The sequence below is a fragment of the Canis lupus genome, chromosome 6 (genome assembly GCF_003254725.2).
Source record: "Canis lupus dingo isolate Sandy chromosome 6, ASM325472v2, whole genome shotgun sequence".
NCBI classification, from domain to species: Eukaryota; Metazoa; Chordata; class Mammalia; order Carnivora; family Canidae; genus Canis; species Canis lupus.
Window position 1 is genome coordinate 50,950,958 of NC_064248.1, and position 27,803 is coordinate 50,978,760.

Below are 27,803 nucleotides of genomic sequence, written 5' to 3' on the forward strand. Positions count from 1 at the left end.
TAAGCCAATATGCTAAAGTCTGCATCCCATAAGCGAAATGGACATGACAGATATTAGGTTTCCACTTTTTTTCCTGGCATTCCTCTTAAAAACATGGCCAGATGAGAGAACTCTAGCAACCGGAAGCTATGGAATATACTTCACAAAACCCGGGAGCTTCCCAGGTGTAATAGGAAACATGCTCCATACTGGGAGGAAGAGGCCTGAGAGACACCAAGGAAAGAGACCCCTCCACATTGGTAGGCAGAAGGCTTAATAAGTGAGGGAATTTACTTAGGAGGCTTACCTTGGGCAGCCAAAAGATGAGTAGATTTCCACATTTGCCTCCCAAATCTTAACAGTTCATATAGAGGCCTTAACTGTATTCAGTCATACATACTATCCAGATAGTCTCAGCAATGTGTTGCTCTCCTAAGGCCATGTCCTTGAAAATGGCTCCCATTGTGGGAACAGCATGGGAAGAACTTCTATTTCAAGCTCTGGGGAGGAGTTAGGAGCCTCTAATTGCCTGGGTCCAGTTCTCCAGTTAACTGGCAGCCACATCCTCTCAATGACCTCCTCTAATATGTACCAAAGGCCGTGGGAGCAGAGGGGGGCTGGAGATGACAGTGTGTTTTCCACATGAGGAAAGTGAGCAATGGCAATCAGACTCTGGAATGGCTTGGCAAGAATCAAATGGGCACCTACTTGTGTCAAGGACATCATCAACCAAAAGTGGACTATAACAACTAATAAGATCTTCCTTTACTCCTTCTCTCTAATGCCTCCTTTCTTTTCCCAACCCTGGAGATGCTTGAAGGAGGAGAGACATTGTGGGACAAGAGGAATAAGATATCCAGCATGTGGCACTTCTTTTCCATTTGATATCTCGCAGGCACTTGCAATGAGAGGGAGAGCACCGAATTATCTAGAAGATGCAATCAAATGGACTTTTAATATCTGAAAATGAATGCATGGTTATATATTCTGCCCAAAATATCTTAAGAGACCAAAAAGGAACAGTAAATTATTGAAGAAAAAAAAAAGCACGATCATATTTGTACTCTGCTAAAAACAGACTGGGCAATTAACAGGTTTTTGTAACTAGAAATATTTTGTTTTCCTAATTGGAAACTCTTTTTTTTTTTAAACTTACTTTTTCATGTCAAGAAAAGTGTTTCATTTTGCCTTTTATCATACTAATGAAGTGTTGTAAAATATATGTAGTATAAGGAAGCATCACTTTTTATGCTTTTAATAGTATTAAAATTAACAACACAAACCAGCTGAAATTTAAGAACTAGAAGGTCACAGATACATGCTAAGTGCTCTCCCCTATTGCATACACCTGTTTCTGCTCTAGAAGACATTGCTCTCCTCAACTTATGTTCATATGCCTTCGTGTAGCAGACATTGTCAGTGCCTCACCTGCATCCTCTTGGCATTCACCATTCCTGTAAATGCAGATGGAGTATTAACAGCAAGTGTCTGCGATGATCTACCTAGGGGATTTCTTTGGACTGGACCAGAAGTTCCAGAGGACTCACTTTTTCATTCAACATTATGTTTCCAGAATTCATCTGCGTTTTTTTTCGTATGTCCGCAATTAATTAATCTTACACTATCTTGTGAATAAAGTTGAATCAATATAGTTTTCTTCATGTTCATTCTTTATTTATTGATTGATTGCTACTTGGATTGGTTCCATATTCTTTCCATTATGTACGTAGTGCTGCTATAAGCATAGTTATGTAAGAATCTCAGGGCACCTGTGCAAAAGTTGTATAATAGTGCATGAGAATGTTCATTCCAAATTACCTTCCAAAGTGGTTGTAGTAATTTACACTCCCTCTGGTATAAGAATTCCCATTGAACCAAATCCTCTGCAACATTTAGTCTTGACAGATTTCTTCATTGTTTTGTAGTGCTGCCTTTATTGTACATTAAGTTAATATATATAGATATAGACTCATTGGAATAGTCTGGGGTTCATTTATATGTTACTGTACCAATAGCATTTAACAATTATTGCTATTTTGTAGAATATCTTAATATATCTGGTAGAGTAAGTTTCCTTTTTTTATTTTTCTGTTTTTTTTTCATTTAAAGTACATCTATTTAATTACAACCATTAATGTAATATCTGCCTCAATAATTTCATTCTGATAATAAAAAATGATAGTATAATGATGGTTTAAAGCTAGTTCAATTGGAGTTTTAGAGGCTTATTTATCAAGAGTTAAAATAGACTATTAAAAACAGCTAAAAAGATAACATGTGTCATAGTGCTTAATGTTTCTGTAACTGCTGGTAAGGCTTACATCTAGATTTGATGAAGAATTTTTTAAAAGATTTTATTTATTTGAGAGAAAGAGAGAGAGTGCACAGGTGGAGGGGAGGGGCAGAGGCAGAGGGAGATGCAGGCTGTCCGCCAAGAGGGGAGCTCGATGTGGGGCTCGATCCCAGGACCCTGAGATCATGACCTGAGATGAAGGAAGACGCTTATCCAGCTGAGCCACCCAGGTGCCTCTGATGCAGAATTCTTCAAGGCACTCAAATAGTTCTTTTCCCAGCCGCATGGTATATACTGGTACTATGAATCTGGAAGAGACTGGCTATGGGTATCACTCTTTGTCTTCAGTTGTGATTGTGCAATATCAGCAAGTACATTTTGTTTGTTTTCCAGAAGCATGTCCCCTGATAAACAATATCTTCCAGACATGAAGCAGCTTCGTGGTTTTCTTCTTCCAGTTTATACAAGCTAGCGGCCTGTAGAGCAGCTGCAGATTCTTCGCTGGGTAATGAAGCCATCAAAACATCAATGTCTTTGCGGCTCATGCCATCCATGCTGCAAAAACTGGACATATTCTTCGGTAGGATTAGCTGACTGATCTTGGTTAATTGCTGTCTGAATGTTAGTAAAGAAGCAGGAGGGCTACAGTGCTAAGACACTCCAATAGTATTAGAAAACTGATCTGCAAGTGAATTCATCACGTCCTGCACTGTACGAGCCCATCCACCACGTTCTTCCACAAGCCAAGGGAGGCTAAAGCCCCTCTTTTGTTTTTAAAGGTTGAATTAACTATTTGTAGGTCATTTCTTTCTTTAAAGTACACTATAGAGTATTCCTAAGAAAATACATCAAATTTTGTTTGTGGTTCCCTTGAATATATAGGTTGATTTAGACAGCAGAGACTTTTTATAATATTGAGACATTATCCAAGAGCATGGAACACCAATGATTTAAATCTTCATCTATGTTATTTAGAGCTTTGAGGCTTTGTCCACAGAGATCTTATGTATTCTTTTAAGGCTATTCCCAGGCAATTTATTGTTATTGTTGCCATTGAGTTATCCTCTGAATTTCTATTTGGCTCTTGGCGTAGAGAACCAAATCTCTCTTAAGTAGATGTTCATATTATCTGAAAATTATGTCAATTTTATGTATTACTTTCTAATGCTTATTTCTTTCTCATCCTTTATAGTCTTTGCCAGAACCTCCAATAGCATGTTAAATAGTAGCAGTGTTACCACTGTTCCTCATCTTAAAGCAAATGCATTAGAAGTATTTCTATTAGGTACAAAGTTTGTTGTAGGCTTTGGTATATATACCTTACTATGTTAAAGATAGTATTTTTCATTTTTAAAGATTTATTTATTTATTTATTTATTTATTTATTTAGAGAGGGAGGGAGGAGAGAGACAGTGTATGCTCGGGGTGGGGGAGAGGCAGAGGGAGAGAGAGAATCTCAAGTAGACTCCCCACTGAGCAAGGAGCCTGACACGGGGCTCCATCTCACAACCCTGAGTCATGACCTGAGCTGAAATCAAGAGTCAGATGTTCAAAAATTTTTAAAAATAATAAAAAAGTCAGATGTTCAACAGACTGAGCCACATTGGTGCCCCAAGATAGTCTTCTTCTATTCCTAATTTGCTAATGCCTTTTGGAAAACTATAGTTTGCTTTTTATCAAATGCCTCTTTAGCCTCAATTGTAAAAATTACATAATTTTTCTCTTTAAGTCTACTAATATCATGAATTATATTTGATAGATGAAATTCAGTTCATTTTAAATGATAATACTATTCATTGGATATGAAAAGAGACATATGATGTTTAGAGCTAGCTTAGGCTTAGGCATAGACCTTGTCTAACAATGAAACCAGCACACAGAATAAAAGCAAAATAAAACCAAGAAAGGAAGAGAATCAGATCTGGATAATACTGTATGTATTGTGGCATGGCATCAAGCCACACGGGAACTCAGTACTTCCCTAAACATTTGTTAGGTAAGCCAATAAATTATCTGAAACCAGTTTGAGTTTCCTTTTGAGGTACCTGATTTTGAAAAGATTACTCACAAAATTCAGGTCTTATTTTTTTCAACTCTCTAACACTGTTTATGAAATAGCCAATTCTATCTTCATCATTTGGGTGACTACTTTGATATCAATTTGCAAAAATTCATGAGTCTGTTGCTTAACAATACTCCACTTCTTTGTCTATTTTGTTTATTCATATACCAATGGCATTTTATTTTTTTTGAAAGATTGTTTTATTATTAGGTAATATCTACCCCCAACATGGGTTTCTTTTTTTAGTTTTATGGTTTTATTAACACAAATATGACACGCACATAAGCTGTGTATTCATTTTCTTCGCTATGCAGCCTGGCATTGGGATTTGTGACTCTGATGGCCAGCTGGGCTGCTCTTTCCACAATGGCTTTGTGGTTCTTGGAGAATACTTGTGAGCAATCTCTGCACAATAAGATTTGTTACACATTGGCAGCCCTTCCAGCTCCTTGAGCTGTGGACTAGGAACTTCCTGAAGCCACTGGGCAGCATGTGCTTTGTTTCCTTGTTGCTCCCATAACTAGTGTTGGGCACCAAGATCTGGCCCTTGAATCTTCTGTCAATGCCTCTGGGTTTCTGCCAGTTGCACTTAATTTTGCTCAAACTCAGAACCCTGAGATCAAGAGTTGCATGCTCTACTGACTGAGCCAGACAGGTGCCCCATATTGTCTTTTAATTCTATTTATTTTTTAAATGGTTAAAAGTCAGAAAGTTTAGAACTGTATTCATTAAAAATTCTCCTCCAACTTCTGACTCCCAGTGTTTTCCATTTAGAAGATCCCCCTGAGAACTTTAAGCACGCACAAGCAAATACATTATAAGCCCAACACAGTGTACTATAAAAATTGATCTGCACCTTGCTTTTTAAAAATAGTGTGTCTTACAGATTATTCCACTTCAAAAATAAAGGACATTGTCATCTTTTTTTTTTACATATATAGCTGGATAGTATTCCATTAAATGAATATATCCTCATTTGTTTTACTAACCAATCTTCTATTGACAGACATTTGGGTTCTTTCTTTTTTTTACTATTACAAACAGTTATGGAATGAAAACCTTATACATATGTCACATCGAACATGGAAGTGTGTATCTCTAGTATACATTTTTTATTCTGGAAGTACTGAGTCAGAAAATGTGTGTATATATATATATATATTTAATTTTTGAAAAATATTGTGAAAAAATATTATGAAATTGCCTCAGCTTAAAGTTACACATTTCATATATCAGGCAATATGTTTGAAACATCTATTTTCTGAAGCCTATTATCAATATTTTTTATTGAAGCATAGTTGACATACAATGTTACATTAATTTCAGGTGTACAACTGAACTGTACCAATAGCATTACATAGTAATTTGACAAATCTATGCCTATTTTCAAAAATTTTATCTACTCTAATATTTTTAAATCAACTTTATTGAGATATAATTTACATAACAAAATGTACCCATTTTAAGTGTAGACATCACTATGCTTTAATAAATTTGTACATCTGTAAATCACCTCCACATTAGAGATAAAAAATATTTTTACCTCTCCAAGCATTCCCTTAAGCCTTACCAAATGATTCTCATACCCATCTTTTAGCACCTGGAAGCCATTTATCTGGTTTCTGTTACTATGTAATAGATATGGTGCTTGTTAGGTTTCACATAAATGAAATTGGACAGTATGTATTCATTTGTACCCTGATTCAATCATGGTTTTGTATTTATTGATAGTTCATCCTTTTTTATTGCTGAGTAGTATTCAATTGTAAAAATACAATTCATTTATCAACACACCTATTCATGGATATGAGTTATTTTTACTTTTTGATATTTGAGTAAAGTTTTCATAAACATTTGTGTACAAAATTTAATGTGCACGTATTTTTCATATTGGGGGGTGCAGCAACTTAACAGTAGAATCTCTAGGTCAAACTTTATTGTCAGATGGATTGCCAAATGGAGCAAACAGGTTATACAATTTTATATTTCCTACACTAATATAGAAATTTCCAGTTGCTCAACATTCTTGCAAACACTTGGTATCATCAGTCATTTACATTTTGCCATTCTAGTGAATGTGTAAGTTATTTTATTACAGTTTTAATTTGCACTTCTCTGATGATGGATGTTGGGCATCTTTACCTGTTTTCATTGACCATTTTTATATCTTCTTTTCTGAGCTTCCATTCAAACTTATGCTACTTAAACAAATTTAGTTTGTTTCTTATACAGTTGTAGGAGTTTATAACTACATCTATATCTAGTGTCTATATCATTTATCTACCTCTACCTACCTACTTACCTACCTACTTACCTATCTTCTATCATCATCTTATCTATCTATCTAGTTTGGATACAAGTCTTTCATCAGATAAATGTATCGTAAATACTTTTTCCCAGTTTGTGGCTTGCTTTCTCATTTTCGTAACCATGTCTTTTGAAGAACAGAAGGTTTTCATTTTGATTAAGACCAATTTATCATTTTTAGGGGTGCCTAGGTGGTCAGTCTGTTAAGCATCTAACTCTTGATTCTGGCTCAGGTCATAATCTCAGGGTCATGAGATCAAGTCCCTCATTGGCTCTATGCTGGGTATGGAGCCTGCTTAAGATTCTTTCTCTGTCTCCGCCCCCCCCCCCCGCCCCAATCTTCTCTCTCTCTCTCTTAAAAAAAGAAAAAAGAACTTACTAGTTTTTAAAAGTGCTATTTGTTTTAGCTGAGAAATCTTAGTATGTCCCCAAATAATGAAGATTTTCTCCTATATTTTCTTCTATGTGTTTTATAATTTGGCTTTTATGAACTTTATTAAATTATTATTTTTTTGCATGTGGAGGGAGATAAAGTTCATCAAGATCAGATTCATTTTCTTACATATGGATATGTATTTTTTCCAGGCCCATTTGTTGAAAATATTATCCATTATCCACAAAATCACCTTGTCAACTTAAAAAAATAATTTGCTATACATTGTGGATCTTCTTCTAAATTCTCAATTTAATTGCATTGATTTATATACCTAACCTCATACCAATATTGTACTGTCTTCATGGTTGTAGCTATGACGTGAATCTGAAATAATATGGTATAACTCCTCCAAATTTTTTCTGCTTTTTTCAAAATTGTTTTGTCTATCTGGCTTCTTGCAATTTCAATATTAATTTTAGAATCAACTTGTCAATTTCTATAAAAAGTCTTGCTGGGCTTTTGATCAAGACTGTCTTAAATCACTTGATCAATTTGGTAGACGATATTTTAAAAATACTGGCTTTTACAGGATGCTTGGGTGGCTCAGTCAGTTAAGTGTCTGGCTCTTGATCTCAGCTCAGGTCTTACTCAAGTTCAAGCCCTGTGTTGGAATCCACCCTAGACATGGACCTTACTTAAAAAAAAAAAAAAATGAAAATACTGATTCTTTCAATCCACGAATATATCTCTTCATTTATTTCAGTCTTTTCTCAGCCATGATTTACAGTTGTCATTGTGCAGATTTTGTACATATTGCTACCCAGAAAATATTCGTGTTTTGTAATGATATTATAAATCGTATTTTTAAAATTTCAATTTCTAATTTTTCATTACTAATACAGAAATGCAATTGCGTTTTCTATATGAGGCCTCTAATCTTGTGACCATACAAGCTTACTTTTTACTTCTCCTGGATTTTTCACAGATTTCTTAGGAGTGTTCATGTACTTTCTATCATCTGGATAAAGAATAAGAGATTTCTACACTTTTATTTCCAAGCTGTATGCCTCTTTTTAGATTTATATTTTTTATATTTATAAACCATTTATAAAAATATACCTATTGTATATTTGCAGAAATATTTATGAAAATATACATATATGTTTCATACAGAAAACAAGTTGATAAGGATGTGGTAAAATAACAAACCTCACATGTTGCTGGTGGATTTGTAAAAGGTGCAGCTACTTTAGAAAATAATTTGTGTGCTTCTTTTTCTGTATTCTTATATATTGTACTAAATAAGACTTACTTGTTCCTAATATTAACAGGAAAGCATCCAGTGTTTCACTATTAATTATGAGGTTAAAAAAAGATTTAAATAAAACTCTATATCCAATTAAAGAGACTCCCTCCTGTTACTTTTTTTTTAAAGATTTATTTATTTTAGAGAGAAAGCATGGGATGGGAGGGGCAGGGAGAGAGGGATAGGGAGAATTTCAAGCAGTCTCCCCAGTGAGCAGGGAGCCCAACATGAGGCTCCATCTCACCATCCTGAGATCATGACCTGAACCAAAACCAAGATTCCCAGGCTTAACTGAGCCACCTAGGTGTCCCTCCTGTTTCATTTTTTTGTTTGTTTGTTTTGTTTTTCCAATGGCTCATCATCAATGGATGTCAAATTCTGTTAAATGAATTTCTACATCTATTGAGATTATTCTGTAAATTTTCTTCTTATTTTGTTAAAATGGTAAATTATTATTGATGTTTATCTTTTTAAAGAGATTTTATGTATTCATATGAGAGTGCATGTGTCAGAGAAAGAGAGAGAGAGATGGAACACACAAGCAGGAAGGAGAGAGGGAGAAGCAGCTACCTGCTAAGCAGAGAGCCTTATTGAGGGCTCGATCCCAGAACTCTGAGATCATGACCTGAGCCCAAGGCAAATGCCTACCTGACTGACCCACTCAAGCACCCCTACAATTGATGTTTAAATGTTAAATAAAACTTGAGATAAAGTTTTATTTTAAAGATAAAAACGACTTGATATTAATCACCAATGAAAGTTTCTGGGCTGAGAGTTTTTTGTAGGAAGCTTATGTATCACAATTCCAATTTCTTTAACAGATATGTGCGTATTCAGATTTTTAAGTTTTTTGAAGCAGTTTTGATAATTTTGTTTTTAAATGAAAGTTTTATTGATCTAGGTTATTGAATTTATTAAGTTTATAGCTTTCTATTATTGTCCTTCTAATGTCTATACAATCTGTATCAAGAACCCCTTTTATGTTCCTTAATTAATAAGTTGTGTTCTCCCTCTTTTTCTTCTTCAGTCTAACAGTTTATTAATTTTGTTTACATTTTCAAAGAAATAACATGTGGTTTTGCTTTTAAAAAATTCTTTATCTCTTTGAATTAGTATTTTTGTATTCTTTAGGCAAATAGCTAGTATTTTTTAACTTTTTTGAAGAACTTCCATACTGTTTTTCAGAGTAGCTGCACCAGGTTACATTCCCAACAGTGCAAGAGGGTTCCTCTTTCTCCACACCTTTGCCAATACTTGCTGTTTCCTGTGCTCTTGATTTTTCTCATATGTGGAACTTATTTTTTTTAAGATTTTATTTATTTATTCATGAGTGATGCAGAGAGAGAGAGAGGCAGAGACATAAGCAGAGGGAAAAGCAGGCTCCCACTGGGGAGCCTGATGCGGGACTCAATCCCAGGACCCTCGGATCATGACCTGAGTCGAAGGCAGATGCTCAACACTGAGCCATCCAGGTGCCCCTCATTTGTGGAATTTAAAAAACAAATAATCATAGGGAAATAGAGAGAGAGGCTAACCAAGAAACAGATTCTTAACTATTAAGAACAAACTGATGGTTACAAGAGGGGAGGTGGGTGGGTTAAACAGGTGATGGAGATTGAGGAGTGTCCTTGTGATGAGTACCTGGTATTGTATGGAGTGTTGAATCACTAAATTCTATACCCGCAACTAATATTATACTGTATGTTAACTAACTGGAATTTCAATAAAAACTTTAAAATTTTAAAAAAATGTTTTATTTTTTTTATTTTTATTTTTAGCTTTTTTTCCCCCAGCTTCTTAAGGTGAAAGCTTAGATAATTCATTTTAGGTATTTCTTTTTATAATGTCAACATTTATAGTTATATATTGCTCTCTAGTTACTGCTTTAGCTGCATTTCATGGATATTCATGTTGTATTTTCATTTAGTTAATTCATTTCAAAATATATTCTTTCTTTTAATTTCTTCTTTGATAAAAAAATATTTAGAAATATATTGTTTAATCTCCAAATATTAAGGTTTTCTAGGAAGATTTCTATTATGATTTTTAACTTAAATTCATAGTAGTCAAGTTTTATGATTTAATTTTTTTTAATTGCTGAGATTTATCTTATGAATGAGCATGAATATGGTCTATCTTGGTAAATGTCCCACGTAAAATATGAAAATAGCATATTCAGCTGTTGTTGGTAGATTATTCAGATGTATAGTAATTATAAATTATAATTCTTTTATTATTATATCACTTATTCATTATTATTATATTATATATTTTTATATATATGGTCCAGTAGGTTGATGGTTTTATTAGAATATTCTGTAACTTTATTGCTTTTCTGTTTTATGAATTGCTGAGACAATATGGTTGAACTCAAACTATAATTGATTTGTCTATTTCTCCCTTGAGTTGTCAATTTTAGCTTCATTTGTTTTCAGACTCTATAATTATGTATATAAGCATTTACGATTGTATATTTTTGGTAAATTGATCCTTTGTCATAACTGAACGAATATCATTTTCTCTGGTAATGTTTCTTGTTTTGAAATTTACTTTGGCATTAGTAAAGCCACTCCAGATTTTTATGCTTAGCATTAGCATGGTGTATCTTTTTCTTTTTACTTTTACCTATGTATGTCTTTATTTTCAAAAAGCTTTTATTTATTTATTTGAGAGAGAGAGAGAGCGGCGGGGGGCGGGGGGACAAAAGGAGAGGGAGAGAGAGAATCTCAAGCAGACCCTGTGCTGAGCATGGAGTCCCACGTAGGGCTTGATCTCGTGCTGGGGTCATGGCTGAGGTAACAAGGTCTCGATGCTGACAGACCTTATGACCCCAGCCAAAATCAGTAGTCAGAGGCTTAACCCACTGAGCTACCTGGGCACCCCTGTGTCTTTATATTTGAATAGGTTACTTAAATCAGTATGGAGTTTGGTCTTTTTTTTTAATCCACTCTAAAAATCTTTGTCTTTTACCTTCAGAGTATAGGCCATTTTCATTTACTATAATTATTGTTTTCTTTGGTTTACATCTACAATATTGCTATGAATTGTTTTACTTTTCTTTTCTAAAATAAAGATCTGGGGGTGCCTGGGTGGCCCAGTTGCTTAAGCATCTGCCTTCGGCTCAGGTCATGATCCGAGGATCCTGGGATCCTGTCCCGCATCAGGCTTTCTGCTCAGCAGGGAGCCTGCTTCTCCCTCTTCCTCTGCTGTTTCCCCTGCTTGTGCTCTCTCTGTCAAATAAATAAATAAAGTCTTTTTAAAAAAATAAATAAAATAAAGATCCATCATCTTTGCCAATTATTTTCTTTTTTTTTTTTTAATAAATTTTTATTTATTTATGATAGTCTCACAGAGAGAGAGAGAGGCAGAGACACAGGCAGAGGGAGAAGCAGGCTCCAAGCACCGGGAGCCCGATGGGGGATTCGATCCCGGGTCTCCAGGATCACGCCCTGGGCTAAAGGCAGGCGCCAAACCGCTGCGCCACCCAGGGATCCCTGCTAATTATTTTCTAACGAAAAATTAAACTTATTATTTCTATTTGATAAATTCTACTAAATATGCAGAAAAATTTAACTCTTCTGGGAAATTTTTTATTTTATTTATTTTTTTAAGATTTTATTTATTTATTCATGAGAGACAGTGAGGGGGCGGGGCAAAGACACAGGCAGAGGGAGAAGCAAGCTCCATGCAGGAAGTCTGACGTGGGACTTGATCCTGAGTCTCCAGGATCAGGCCCTGGGGTGAAGGCGGCACTAAACCACTGAGCCACCCGGGCTGCCCTGGGAAAATTTTTATTGCTATAAGTATTTGATATATCATTACAATTTTTATTTTATCTTACTATTAGTTGTAAAAAGTTAAAAATAGTATAATCATTCTTTGTGTGTAGAGAGACCTATGCTCTACAAAAGCAGTAATAATGATATTGATTGTTATTAGATAAAGGCTAAATCAATGGGAATTCCAGCTAAAACAATAACATGGAATTATTTAATAAATGTAAAGCAACTTGAGCTATATTATCAAGGACTGAAATTATATTAGCATATAATCTCTGTTTTTAAAGATCTTATTTACTTTTGTCATATTTTATCAATGTCTAAACAAATAACTTCAGTATGTTTGAAGGCAACTGAATTTTTCTCTACTACAGCACTTAAACGAACACTTATTAATTTTGACATGACTCTTGAAGGTTTCTATTTAATAATGTTTCTTTATATTTCATCTAAGATGTGAGGTGCGTTCTGGGGGCGACTGAATCATATTTCTAAAGGGTTGCGTTTGTCATTCATTCTTGCTATTCACTTTCAATGTTAAGCAAAACCAACAGTCTAGCTTTAAGACACATTTTATAATAGAGAAGTAATAAGGCTCTTTGAATGTTTTTCAGCATTTGCCTGACAAAAGTGACAAGAAGAACAGATCATTAAGATCCAAGCATATACTATAATCTAATGTACTCTTCTGTATTTTATCACAAAGGATTGTCCAGAATGAGCTAGTCTACATCTTTACATTTTATTTTGAACTTATTTTAGAACATTGTTGTTTAAAATAATGCTTATTAAAACAAACACCTCATCTTATTTCAGCTCCCTCTTCATTTTCAATAGAAGGCTTTACAGCATAGTCATTGTGAGGCTTTGAGTGAGATTGTCCGGCTTTGTTACATCCTACTTCTGGGACCTTAGTCAAATTAGTTGAGGTCTTGGGCCCCTGGCTTCTTATATATATTAAAAAGGAACAATAACATGATTTATTTCTTAAGGCTATGCTTCATGAAATAATATATGTTAGGGGCTATAAAGCTGACAGATAGGTAAAACCTAAATGAAATTAGGAACTTGTTATTACTCTGAATTCATACAAAATGTTTAGTCATACATTGTTGCTGTATTTGACAAAGGAAAAAAGACACTGTTAGGAAAATATTTCTTTTATTTACTCAACAAGGATATATTGAGAGCTTACTATCTGAGAACACACGGGCAGTGTGCAAAGCATTAAAGGAAGGAAAAAACACGGTTTCTGACCTCAAGGAGGTCATCGGTGTGGAGAGACAAGTGAACAGACAATACAGGATGGCCACTGCTAGGATAGGTAGAGCAGGGATCGGCAAACTGTTTTCTGAAAAGAGTCAGAGAGCTAATATTTTTGACTTTGTGGGGCACACATTTTCTGTTGCAACTACTCCGTTCTGCTGTTCCGTTAAAGCGTCCATGGACAATTTGTAAACAAACAGGCATTGCTGTGTTCCCCTAAAACTTTATTTATGGGCACTGAGGATTGAATTTTATATGATTTCCATGTATCTTCCTTTGATTTCTTTCTAAACCATTTAAAAATATAAAAAACATCCTTTACTTACATCCTATACAAAATAGGTAATAGGTCAGATTTGGTCTGTAGGCCATAGTTGGTGACCCCTGACATAGAAGAAAGATTAGGGTTCCTGTGAAAAGTGGTTGTAAGGGAAGACTTCCTGGAGGAAAATATGACTAGCTAAGGCTTAAATATCAAGTGGAGGATAATTCAGGTGAAAAAGAGTGAAGGAATACATTCTAAGCAGAAAAGAACGCGTGTAAATAATAGCCACCAGTAATAGTCACCCAAACTGGGTATTTATTTTGTGTCATGAACTTTAGATAAATTATTTAATTTACTCATCTCAATATCCATATAAAGTAGTCATTATTATATCCATTTTGCAGAGAAGAAAATTGAGAGATTTAGAAAATTAAGTATCTTGCTGTGGACAAGTAGATAGTAAGTACCAAGGTGGTATATTGAAACCAGATCTAAATGATTCCATGCATAAGCTCTTCAATATTATATTAGATGATCTCATTAGATTTTTAGCTATTTAGAAAACAGCAAATACCTTGGCTGGGTATTGAATGGATTTGAGTTAGTAAAAAAAATGGGGCAAGATCATGCTCTGTTAATGAGTTTGGAGTTTATTCTGAGGGTGTAAAAAAGAACCATTACAAGGATTTTAAACAACAGAACATCATGATAAGACTTGCATTAAAAAAAAAAAATGATTCTAGCAGCATGGTGGAGAAAAACTCCTTACTGAGCAAGGCCTCCAATCAATATTCATTTTAATTAATTAATTGATTGATTGATTTAAAAAAATGGACAGTGTATTTAAAAGGGTTGAAACAGGATTCACGAAGGCAGTTGGAATCTGCAGCAATGATCTAGGCAAGAGGCAATGAGGTCTAAATGGAACCAGTGTGACTGAAGAAATGAGAGACATATCCTAGTTCTCAAATTAATTCCCCAGCATAATTACTGTGGTGCTTTTAAAAATTACACCTAGTTAACCTCATCCCTGGAAATTCTGATTTAATAGGCCTCGGTGGGTATTAAGCATCTGCATTCTGTAAGGCTTTCGTGGATGATTGTGTCAGCCAGCACAGAGAAGCAGGTACATAGGAAACAGAATGAAGAGCACATAAAGAATGACACATTTACTAAGATTAGGAATAAATGAAAGGGGAGAAGAAATAAGTTACTGACTTACAGCTGAGTCACTGATGTTGCCTTCAAATGGTGACATATGACAAACACTAGATAGAGTGGCCCAGAGCTCTGGAAGAGAGCCAGAGGACTGACAGAGAGAGGCAAGCCAGTAATCATTCATAGAAAGAGTATGAAACACATGTTCTTTGAGTTAAGTAATGTTACATGCTGAATTCAAGATCAGAATAGCTCAGAGGGTAATCAGACATTTGAACTTAGGCCTACTGGCTTCCTGGTGTCTTTAAAACACATCACATTTCAACTTTAGGGCTGTCCTTAATTAGGGTCAGCAAGGTTCTGCATGCCAGCATGGCACCATAAAATTTCCAGAAAAGAGAAAATTTTCTAAGACTGTAGTCAGACACGAAGTATAAGCTGAGTTGGCCAAGAGGAGACAACCAGCAGCAGCAATAACACTCGGTGCACACCCACTGATCAGCAGCACCCCGGGGAAGGCGGTTGCCACAATTAGTGAAATTTCTTGCAAAGCCGAAGCAGAAGCTGGTACAAAAGGGAATGGGCTGCACACTTAGTCAACACCTACAGCAATTTCTAAAATGTTTCACTTAATAGAAATAGTTCATGACACCAGGATGAAGGATAATGTCTGTCTTTTGTTTGAGAGAAAACATATGCCCAACTCTTATAAAGTTAAGTAAAGCCATTTTGATTAATAAAGGGAAGACAAAGCAGAGACGGGCTTGGCCACTTGCAAGTTTGGACAGCACCTGTCTTGAAATGCTTGATACTGAGTCACATTAACAATAAGCTTTTGATAACTACTCTGAGGAAGCATTATCGAATTGTATTTCCATGCATTCTGGCTCAAGGATAATTATCTAGTAAATCAATGAGTGATGGTGAATAAATAATGCACAAAGAGCCTCTATCTATCATCTATCTATCATCTATCTATCTATCTATCTATCTATCTATCTATCTATCTATCATCTTTTCCACTTATTTGATACCCAAAAGAATTTGAGATGATTTACAATAAAAATGCTTAAATGAATATTTTAATATAAATTTTTAATTTGATCAAGGTAAAAATGAAACAGTTAGTGTTAAAAGGTCCTCTTTGCTTTATCTTTCAGTCCTTCTCCTCAGGAACAATCATTTTTCAACTCTTTCCCATGTTTTTCCCAGTATTTATATATAATATACTTTTGTTGCTATTACTTGGCTTGATTTTTAATATATAATTACCTTCATTTTATATTCATTCCCCTTCCCCCATTGATTCTCTTCTGCAATCCTTATAAAAATAGTTATATCACATTTGATTAAGTCAATAGGCAGTGCCGACCTCATGTCGATAGGAGCATTACTCATTGTGGAGCCGAGCAGCATGTTATGATTGTTTCCTTTCTAGCACAATCTTCTCTATCTTCCACATCCCTTGAAAAACAATTCTCTTGTTTTTTCATTTCATTTACCCTAAGTGTGTGTTGCTAATTCTTCCCAAAAGTACCAACAAGTTCATATGGCTTTCCAAATATTTAACAATGAAACTGTGTGTGAGTGTGTGTGTGTGTGTGTGTGTGTGTGTGTGTATACTTTCTTTCTGGAGAGTATCCTCCAGACCCTTCCATTTATCCTCTATTCTGGACAGGTTTTATCTATTGCACAGATGTCCCTTTGGTGACTTCTTTTTCTACTATCCTGCCTTCGATCCTTGTTTCTTGGATCCCATAGTTTCCAATTTGTGGATTATTGCTTTGTTTTTCTGTATAACGTCCTTCACTAGCTTTCAGGGAAATGGTGCCTGACAAAGTATACCTATTAGTCTTACTGTTTTCAAGGTATCTTTTGCCATTCTGTGGAATTAAACATTTTTTGTTATCATATTTTTAATTTCCAAGTGCTTTGTGTGTGTGTGTGTGTGTGTGTCTTTATCATAGAAATTAGATAAATCGTGTATTTTTTGGTGATATTAGTTGTAGTGATTTGCTAAAGTTTTCTTATTTGTTTCTTATCCCTGTGGAAGTGCTGCTGTCAGCACATGAAGAGAGTAAACCCAGGAGGTAACCGGTAGTGGCTAGAGAGTAGGAAGGTTAAAACTGGTGTTATGGAAGGAGTACAGTTATTGGTAGACAAGAGAAGAACACTTAGCTGAGACTGGGTTGGGGGGCAAGGCAGTGTGAGAACTGGGCATTGCTCCCTTTCTTCCTTCAGATGATTCTATCCCCAACCTTGGGTAGTTTCCTCACATGCGCACAGTGACCTACAGAATTCTCTGTGGGACCTTCTGTAGATATCCTGTGCCCCAGCTGCCTTAGTGTTTCCAGGCTTCAGCTCTGCCTCCTTAGCTCAGGAAGTCACCTGGATTCTGCTTCAGTCTCCCCTTTCAAGCACTGCCTCCCAGAAATTCAAAGCAGTAAGCTGTAGCAATTGCAGAGCTCATCTCTTTTTGTTTCCCACCCCTTGGAGATCACTAGCCTTTGCTGTATGGTGTAAACATACATATCATCTGTTATTTGTTTCAAGTGGGGGGAAATCTGGTCCCTGTTACTCCATCTTGACTAAAAGTAGAGGTCTCTTGAGAATATTGAACTGCACAATATTTTGAAAATTGAAAACAGAACAATATTATTTAGGTGCCTGCTTAAGAAGCAGAGGGGATTCTGCTGAGAGTGCCCAAAGGAGTCTTGAAACATGACCTGATTTTTATCTACGAGGTATCAAAAAGCAAGTCCTATTTGTTCAATGTAAAAGTTAGCACAAGTAATTTAACAGTGAGCATCTGTATTAATTTTCTTGAGCCTGTGTGCACAATTTGAGAAGCAGTTTGTTTCGGATGCTTTATGTAATCTAAGTCTACTAGATGTAGAAAAGATGTAGAGAAGGTGGTTAACTGAATTATAGTCAGAATTTGTAAAGAAATATCACCTATATATCTATCATCATCACCACCATCTATTTATCTGATCTGTCTATGTATCAGCTATCTGGCTTATATTCTTGGTAAATGAGTTGGGATATTTCCCCCTTCTGTTCCTTATAAAATATTATAGTGCCTAGGTTTCACACACAGAAAAATAATTCGTATGTCAAGTTTGACCAATACTTCTTTTATAATCTAGTCTTGCTGCTTTAGTTAAGGAAGGCTTCTTATTTTAGGTGTATACAATTAATCTCATATTTTTTTCAATTATTTAAAAATTTCTTACATTTAGGTTTTTAATTCAACTGGAAATTGTTTCTCTGCATAGTTTGAGTTAATGCTATGATTTCACCATTTTTTTCCCACAGAAAAAGCCAATTGGGTCAATGCTTTTAATGGAATATAGTCTATCCTTAATTAATTTGAAGTGTCCCATTTATCTTATGGCAGGTTTTGCAAGAATTATGACTCTTTCCAAGTTCTTTATTCTCTTCTATTGATCTAACTACTGACTCCTGTGCCAAAAATACACTGTTTTAGTACCTGTAATTTTGTAACATATCTTGGTATATGGTAAGTCCCTTTTCCACATTCCTTTCAGAACTTTCTTATTTTGTGTGAGTTTTAGAATGATTTTGTCAAGTGCCCTCAGAATGATTCTTTGAATTTCTAATGGAACAGCACTGAATTTATTACTTAATTTGAGTGAACTGACATCTTTACAGTATTGAATCTTAACATTCATGAAAAATGTTTCTTTCAACTTACTTAGATCTTTTTATATCACTTAGTAAAATTTTGTAACTTTCCCTATAATGTTATATAGTTTTTATTGCTAGTGAGTACATGATCTTTGTTTCTATTACATTTTCTATGTGGTTATTGCTGGTATACAGGAGATATATGTTTTCATATACTGATCTATGCTTAGAAATCATGCTAAACTCTCTCAATATTATTCCACAGTTTGTCTATGACATTACTAGCATTTACTATGTAGAAATATATATATATCACCTGCAAATAATGGTGATCTCATCTTTTCCTTCCCAGTCCTTATGTCACTTATCTCTTTATCCAGTTTTTATTGCATCAGTGAGGTCTGCCAATATAATACTGACTTGCATCAGTGATAGTAGATATTTTTGTCTTATTTCTAATTTTAAGGTAACTGCTTCTAAATTTTCACCAATAGGAATGATATCGTCTACATGTTTTTCACGTTGTAGAAATGCTCTCTTCTAGTTTGTTAAGTGTAGTAGTCCTGTCCTGTCTATACCCTTCGGTTGTAAAATATCTAGTCACATCAGCAATGTGTCCAGCTTCCAGCATATACAGACTTTTGTTCAAGGACTTTCTCTTTTTTCCAGTGTTTATGGCAAATCAGGAGCACCAGACAATGATAACATCTGGAGGCACCTTCCAGCAATGACTGATAGGAATTGATAGGAAACTATTCAGATCTCTTGCCCTTTAAGTGGGCTGACTTTGAAATGGGTGTTCTGTTATGCCTCCCTGAATTTCGTGGTGAAATTCAGTTCAACCACCCATAGCAGTAACTTTTTTTAATTTTACATAATTTATTGGCTTGCTTCCTTTTCTGCCACATTTTGTCTCTCCTCTATTAGTTTTTTTCTGAGATCCCTTACTAATCAAAAGATTTCTACTTAAATACTTGTCTCAGTGTTCTTCGGAGGGAATCTAAACTAAAATGCAATAAATATCTATATATGTCTTTCTATGAAATAAAAGGGATTTGAGTTCAATGAATATTGAAAAATACAGTAATGGTACTATGATTGTCATAACCAAGAATTAGAACATTACATTGCCCCCCAAAAGTTCACGTGTGACCCTTTCTTGTCAATCCCTTCCCTGCTTTTTAGTCCTTGACAATGACTGATTTGTTTTCTGCCCCAACAGACATTTCTTTTCCAGGATGTAATATAAATGACATAATAAAATATACAGAACATTCAAGTATAGTTCTTTTACAGATCATAATGCTTTTGAGATTTATTCATATTGTTGCATGTATGAATAGTTTATTTCTTTTTATTACTCAGTCGGGTTCCATTGTATGAATTTACATATGTTTAATCCCCAGTTGATGGACAGTTTAGGTTATTTCAAGTTTTTGATGACCATGAATAAAGCCACCATAATTATGATCACACAGGTTTTCATGTGAAAGTATGTTTTCATTTGGCTTGGGTTGGTTAACACATATTTTGCTGAGTCATACGGCTTTTAACTTCCACAAATCTACAAAATTGTTTTTAATTGTGAATCAAATTTCATATTTATTTAACCATTCAACTTGTCTAGTTCACCTTGAGTGAATGTCTCTCAGTGAACTTGTCCATTTCATTATTGTGAAATTTATACAAAAAAAGTCATTCATAATATTTCCTTATATTTTAATGTCTGCGGGATCTGTAGTGATGCTGTTCTTTTATTCCTCATATTTTTAACTTGTGTCTCCTCCTTTTAAGGAAAAATATGGCTATAAGTCTGCCAATTTTATCAATCTCAAATAAACAGGTCTGGTTACATTAATTTTTCTCTACTATATTTCAATTCCATTGATTACTGCTCCTGTCTTTGTTATTTCCCTCTTCTTGCTTGATTTTAGTTTTTCTCATCCTAGTTTCCTAAGGCGGAATTTTAGATTATTGATTTGGATATCTTTTCCTTTCCTAATCATTTAATGCTATAAATTTTCCTCTAAGTATTTCTGACGCATCCATTTTTAAATGTGATATGTTTTAATTTGCATTCAATTAAAAATACTTATTGATATCTTTTGATTTTCTTGATGATCAAGCAATTATTTGGAAGTACATTGTTTAATTACAATCTTTGGGTGTTTTCCAAGTATCTTTTGACTATTCATTTCTAGTTAAATTCTACTGTGATTAAATAATATGCATAGTATGCTTTTAATTCTTTTAAATTTTTGTTGAAGTTTGTTTTATGGTCTAATATGCTATTTTGGCAAATGCCTCTATATACCTGAAAAGCACATGTAACCGATTAGCTTTTGTTCAAAAAAGTGTTCTATACATGTCAATTAGTTCAAGCTGGTTGATGGTGTTGTTCAATTCTTCTATATCCTTATTGATTTCCAGCATATATATTCTATCAATTACTGAGAGAGATGTGTGAAGTCTCCAACCAAAATTATAGATTTATTGATTTCTACTTTTAGCTCTATCAGTTTTGACACATGCATTTTCAGAAGCTCTATTATTAGATGCACATGCATTTAGCATTATAGTACCTTCTTAATAAATTAACCCTATTATTAGTGATGATAATAGTTGACATTATGTAATTTCTCTTTATTTCTTGTTTTGAAACAAGAGAGATTTTTTCTTCAAAATCAAGAGATTTTGTCTTCAAAATCTTATTTTGAAGTCCACTTTGTCTGATATTAGTATAACATATCAACTTTTCTTTTGACTCTATTTTACTTGTCATATATTCTTTTTCCATTCTTTTATTCTTAACATATCACTATTTTTATATTTATTTATTTTAAATATTTTATTGATTATTATTTGTTTAGAGAGTGCACAGGGGGAGGAAAAGATAGAATCTCAAGCAGACTCCACACTGAGTGTGGAGCTCGATGTGGGGCTTGATCTCACAACCCTGAGATCATGACCTGAGCTGAAAGCAAGACTTGGGCACTTAACCAACTAAGCCACCCAGGTGCCCCACTATTTTCATATTTCAAGTTGGGTTCTTGCCACCTCTGCTTTTTAATTGGAGTGCTTAGGTCATTTTTATTCAATGTAATTATTATTATTGTTAGATTTAAATCAATACCCTTTTTTTCTATTTTTGTATCTGTTATTTGTTTCTTTCCCTTTATTTTTTGTGTATTTACTGTAGGTCTTTACTTTGTGGCTACCACGAGACTTACATACAATAACTTATATTTATAACAGTTAATTTTAGGTTGGTAACAAGTTTGAACACATTCTAAAGCTCTACATTTTTACCCCCCAACATACTTTATGCTTTTGATGTCAAAATATATACCTTTTTATCTTGTGTATCCATGAACAAATTACTGAAGATATAGTTATTTTTACTACTTTTGACTTTTAAGTAACTAACTTTCTAAGTAACTAACCCACAAACTCTGGAACATTAGGTTATTCTGAATTTTACTATATATCTACCTTTATCTGTGAAATTATTACTTCCATATGATTTCCTGTTACCAATTAGTGCACTTTTATTTCTGCTTAAAGGAGTTCTTCTTTCATTTCTTGAGAGACCTATTTTTTCTTTTGTTTTCTTTTTCTGTTTTTTGACTAGTTGAATATTTTCTATGATTATACTTTATTTCCACAATTGTGTTATTAAACTACCTCCTCCATTTTTTTAATGGTTGCCCAAGTTTACAGTATATATCCCTAATGTATCGCAATCTAACTTCAAATTTTGAATATCACTTTGTTTATCCTGTAAGAAACTTTTAACAGTAACTTTTAATTCCTCTTTCCCTTCTATTGTGTTATTATTATCATACCTTTATTTTACCTATGTTATAAATTAAAATACATTGTTACTGCTTTTTTTTGTGTTAGATAATTTTAAGTTACATTAAAAAATATTATTTTATATTGACTTTAATTTTCACTATTCTCAGGGCAATTAATTTTTTTATACATTTCTAAGTTTCTGTCTGAAGGACTCCATCTACTAATATTCCTTAAAGTGTATGAGTGCTGGTAATTAATTTATTATCTCTCGTTTATAATACAAAGATCTTTATTTTTACTTGGTCTATAATTCTGGGTTGACAGGTTTCTTTTCTTCCTTTCTGTCTTTTAATACTTTAAAGATGACATGGTCTTGTGGCTTGTATAATTTCTAACAAGGTCCGTTGTTCCTCTATGCAATTTGTCTTTTCTCCCTATTAGTCTTCAAATTTTGTCATTATTTTTATTGTCTTTCTCCATTTTAGCAATTTGAATATGTATTGTCTTTGGGATTTTAAAAAATTATTTACACTGCTTCAGTTTCTCTGAGAATCTTGGATACGCTGTTTGTGATGTTTTGCTATTTTAGGAAAATCTGTGGCTTTTACCTCTTTGCATATTTTTTTCTGACTATGTCCTTCTGTTGGGACTGAACAAGTTACAAGTTTGTTAGATATTGCCCCACAAATGTGGAATGCTTTTTTCTGGGTGTTTTTTTTTCCACACATCAAATAATTTCTACTGACTTTTCTTCAAGTTCTCTAATTCTTTCCTCAATCTTTCGAAGGATCTGTCTTCGAAAGGATCTGTCAGAGAAGTTCTTCATCTCTAATGCTCCTGTGTGTAATTTTCTAGTATTTCCATTTATCTGTTTTTTGTTCCTGTTTTTGTGCTGAAATTCCATATCTGTTTATACATATTGTCCATATTTCCACAAAATCTTTAATACACTAGTTACACTAACTTGAAGTCCCTGTTTCATAGTGCTAGCATTTGGCTTTCCTCTGAGTCTGGGTCTCGATTGCTTTGTATCTTGATAATGATTTATTTAAATCTTCCTTTTTAGTGTGTCTCATAAGGTTTTTAAAGATTTAATGATATATATCATAAGTAGAATAATAGTAGCTTTTATGCTTCTAATGGATACTCTTCTTCTGTTAGGGTGGGGGAATGAGTAAATGTAATTATGAAATGAGTTTGATTTTGTTACTGCTATGGTCATCTACAATGCACTACAAACTTCACATTGGTCTAGAAATATCTTGCACATAGGGTGCAGGCTGGAGTGCTGCTGAATTTTTCTCAATATTTGTGCTCTCTCTACCCTCAATATTTACGCATCCCTATATATCTGATCATGGGAAGGGGGTGGTGGGAGGTTTCTCCACTGTCTTACCTCTACCCAGTAGTAGACTATTATCTTTTGTTACTTTGCATTTGATAGCCTAGTTGTAGTCACAGGGGAGGTTTTCTGCTTTCCTGGTTTAACCTGAGTCTTAGTTTTGTTCTGTGCCTGGCCCTTAGAGGCTCTATTGTCTGTGTTACTAACCATTTCATTTTACTAATCTACTGTTTATTTGTACTTAAAAAAAAAATCTGTCCTTTATTTTAACAAGATATGTCTGAGAGACACTTTGTTTCATAATTAAGTCTATTTTACAAAATAAAAAAAGTTTTCTATTGTTTCTATTTTGTTATTTTGAGATTTTTGGACTATGTTATCATTTCTTTGTCTTTAGTTTTACTCTTTTTGTAACCCTAGTTTACTGAATGGAATGCTCCACTCATTTTTAAAAAATTTCCTTTTTGGAAACTGCTTAGCAATAGCCCATAAGTTTTGATACACAATGCTTTCCATCTTTGTTCAGTTTTTAACTATCATTTCATTTCCATTATCATTTCTTTTTTAAAGATTCTTTTCATTGTTATTTCTTCTTTAAATTGTAATCTTATAATCTTCAAATGTTTTTGGGGGGCCATTTTTTTAAATTGTTGAGAGTTTAAAAAGAGGAGCCCTGTTAGCAATGGGAATCAGATTTATACAGCATACTTGTTGAAAACTATAGACAGTTATATATATTTCATTTGTAGCAAACCTTGGCCTTGTAATTCTAGTCTTCTACCATAAGTGCACCAAATGTTCATATTCAAGTTAGTGAGAAGTTATAAAACAAAACATAGGAGAGGCCAGGAAATACAAAAATAGAATAAAAAATAAGGTTAAGAAAAAATTTAGTCTGTTAATGTTTTAGCTGTGGTCCTAAAGCTGAACTTCATGGTAGTCAAAACACAAATAGTGAACACTAATCTAAATTTTCTATGAGGAAAATGCAAACATATTCTTTAGAAAAGAAGTTTTTTAGGGCACGTGGGTGGCTCAGTTGGTTAAGTATCTGACTCCTAATTTCAGCTCAGGTCATGATCTCAGAGTAGTGAGGGCAGTGCGATTGAGCCTCATGTTGGGGTCTATGCTGGGCGTGGAGCCTGCTTAAGAATCTCTCTTTCCTTCTCTCTCTGCCCCTTCCTTCCATCTCAAAAACAAAAATAAGGTTTTTTCCCCAGTATTCATGAAATTACTTGTCTCAAAAAATTTTCATAAAAGAGACACTTCATTGTATAAATGAGTTATTCAAAAACACCCCCATAATAAATGCAGTAGTGTTATCATATGGTAGTTTCTATTTCCATGTGTTTCCATAGGAGGCATCACTGCAATGTCTTCTATGCCACGGCTCTCACTGACCTAGACTGCCCAACTGTACACATATGCCCTGCAATATGTAAGCCAAGGCCATACCACTGATGCAACTTAGCTAAAGGCATCATTCTTCAGTAGACAAAATTATTGTGATTCCTGAACAATGGTCCCAAAACTAAAGGCCATAGAAAAACTCTATTATGCAGAACAACCTAATTTCTTGCTCTTCTAAGTGGCTCCACAATTTTACTAGCTGTGGGGTCCTAGGGAAGTCAGTTACCTTTTTATGCCTCAATTTGTGTATATATAATGTAGAGATACCGTTTATACTTTCCTCATAGAGTATTTTGAGGTTTAAACAAGAACGATTACATAAAACACTGAGCATATTATTATTTTACAATTGAGGTAGTCCTTAGACTTCAATACATAGGGTTTCCAGATGCAAGTGGAAATACAAATATATAATTCTCTATACTCTCCTATATTGGTTTTACTTTTAACAAAGGTAGAATTATTTAACTAAAAGCAAATGAGTGATTAAACCCTATAAAGGAGGCATACTAGATTACTAACACATGCCCATATTTAGTGTAGGGAAAGTCATCTGTAGTATTGCACCCTGGAGAGGAAATCATAAAGCCCGATTTCTTGTGTGCTCGTCACTACTTAGTAAGTATGTATCCTTACATGCATAACTTAATATTTTTTGGTTCACTTCTTCATCTGTAGAACTGGTGGATATGAGTGGATGATTTCTGAGGTCCCATCTGTGCATTTACCCTAGAAGACTCTTTACCTCTTGCTCCCTTGTTACTTTTTAAATAGTTCAAGACAACAAGATCATCAAATTTGGAATCCATCATAGCCCAGAAGTCTGAGATTAGTGGGATGTGTGGTAGTAAAGTTCCAGTGTATCAACAAATCAATATCTAACTGCCATTTTGCTGTCTTCAAAATGCAGCCCTTTATATCAACAGAAGGATACACAGCTCTGTTTATTGGAAAGCAATCTATAAAAGAGTGATTTAGAGAGAAAAGCTCAAGGAAAGATAAGCAAAGTCAAGGAGAAATACAAAGGTGACTTATAAAATTGACCCAAATCAAGAATCAAATTGATGTTAGGATTTGAGCTAATATTTACTAGTTGCTTACAAAAAAATTTCCTTGCAAGAAGAAAACAAGGTTTGAAAGGAAATAAATTTGTTAGATGTCTATAAGTATTTATAAAAGGATGTAGAAAAATAAAAAAGGAAAAAAAAAAGAATTGAAAGCCCTGAATCTCTCAGGTTATTTTAGAGTAGAAATTAAGTGCACAGATTGAATGAGGCTTTTACAAGCAGCTGAAACAGCCACGCCTACCCAGCATTTTCCTTTGTTCCTCTTAGCCAGCTTAATTGTTTCATATAATAAAAACATCAGTTACTTTCAGTTTTTTTTAAGTTACAAGCAAAAGATATCATTAGTGTTGCTAATAATCCCTTTCATATTTCATGAACAAATAAATTGTGCAGGTGTCCAATCAGAATGAAATAATCCTGCGCCCTAGGGGAAATTCCATGTAATTCCCTCAAACCACCTTGCCTCTGTGACTCACCTTTCTAAGCAGAATTGACATATGTGTTCTATTTGGTTTTTATTTCCTATAACTCATAAAATGGTAAGATGGGAGAATGTGGCAAGTTCCCTTCTATTTTATTGTGAGGGGTAGATCTGTTGATATATGGTGAGCTGAAGGGGAAAAAAACAAACACATTTAACTGATTCCAAATACGTTATTTTCATTGATGATTCCTTGGTTTTAAAGCAGGGATATTTTGATTGAGCCTTAGAAGAATTGGACTTTTCATTCTTTAGCTTACCATGGAATTATCCCAGCTGGGGATCCAAAATAAAATTTGCTGCTTGTTCTTGGCTCAGCTTTCTGTAGATTTCAAATAGAAACATTGAAGCCCTGTGGGGAATGATGAACTGTCATTGATTTTGAACTGAATTATCAAATATGCCACTGGAATGATAGATAAACCTCTAGCATTGAATATTACCCTCAAAAATGGCAAGACTTTATTTTTTTTAAATGGCAAGACTTTAAAATTTTTCCAAATTCTCTCAAAAACCCCGAAAACAAAGAATCAGTGCCACCTTTAAGAACTCATTCAACTTGTATTATTGGGGAAACTAAGCTCATGTTTTCTCATTTAGTCTTTAGTATAAGAAGAAAAGATTATGGGACGCCTGGGTGGCTCCACAGTTTGGCACCTGCCTTCAGCCCAGAGCATGGTCCTGAGGTCTCTGTATTGAGTCCCACATCAGGCTCCCTGCTTGGAGCCTGCTTCTCCCTCTGCCTATGTCTCTGCCTCTCTCTCTTTCTTTGTCTCTCATGAATAAATAAATAAATAATAAATTAAATCTTAAAAAAAATAAGAAGAAATTACATTAGTAAATAATATGCATCCTCCCTTCTGACTTAGATAATTCTATTATAGGTATGATTATACAGCTTGTTTCTATAGATACTACTTTTATGATATTTTGATTCTGCACAGTCTTTGTCCATCTTAAGTTTAAAAGTCTGACAAATTTTAAGCTTAAAATGTTTGCCAGGTGAAATGCTCTCAAGTTCTTAATTTTTTTTTGGCAGGATCTGAAAACATTTGCTCTGACCCCCTAGAGCTAGAAGTATTGATTTTTTAATGGGTACACTTTTCTCAAATGGAGTCCATCGCTTAAATCCAACATCCGCTCCTTTGTTGAAGGAGCAGTTTCTTGTTTCCAAGTAATTACTGTTCCCTTTTTTTGCCACTGATATTGCTGTGTTTAAAAATCTATATATTCTCTCAAGGAAATTTAAAGTTAGTCTCTCAT

At 34.2% G+C, this 27,803-nt stretch overlaps 1 pseudogene; it reads right to left on the reverse strand.

Moving 5' to 3' along the window:
* Window positions 1-2,572: 2,572 nt before the first annotated feature.
* Window positions 2,573-23,066, reverse strand: LOC112679160 (mediator of RNA polymerase II transcription subunit 21-like; annotated as a pseudogene).
* Between the last annotated feature and the right edge of the window lie 4,737 nt (window positions 23,067-27,803).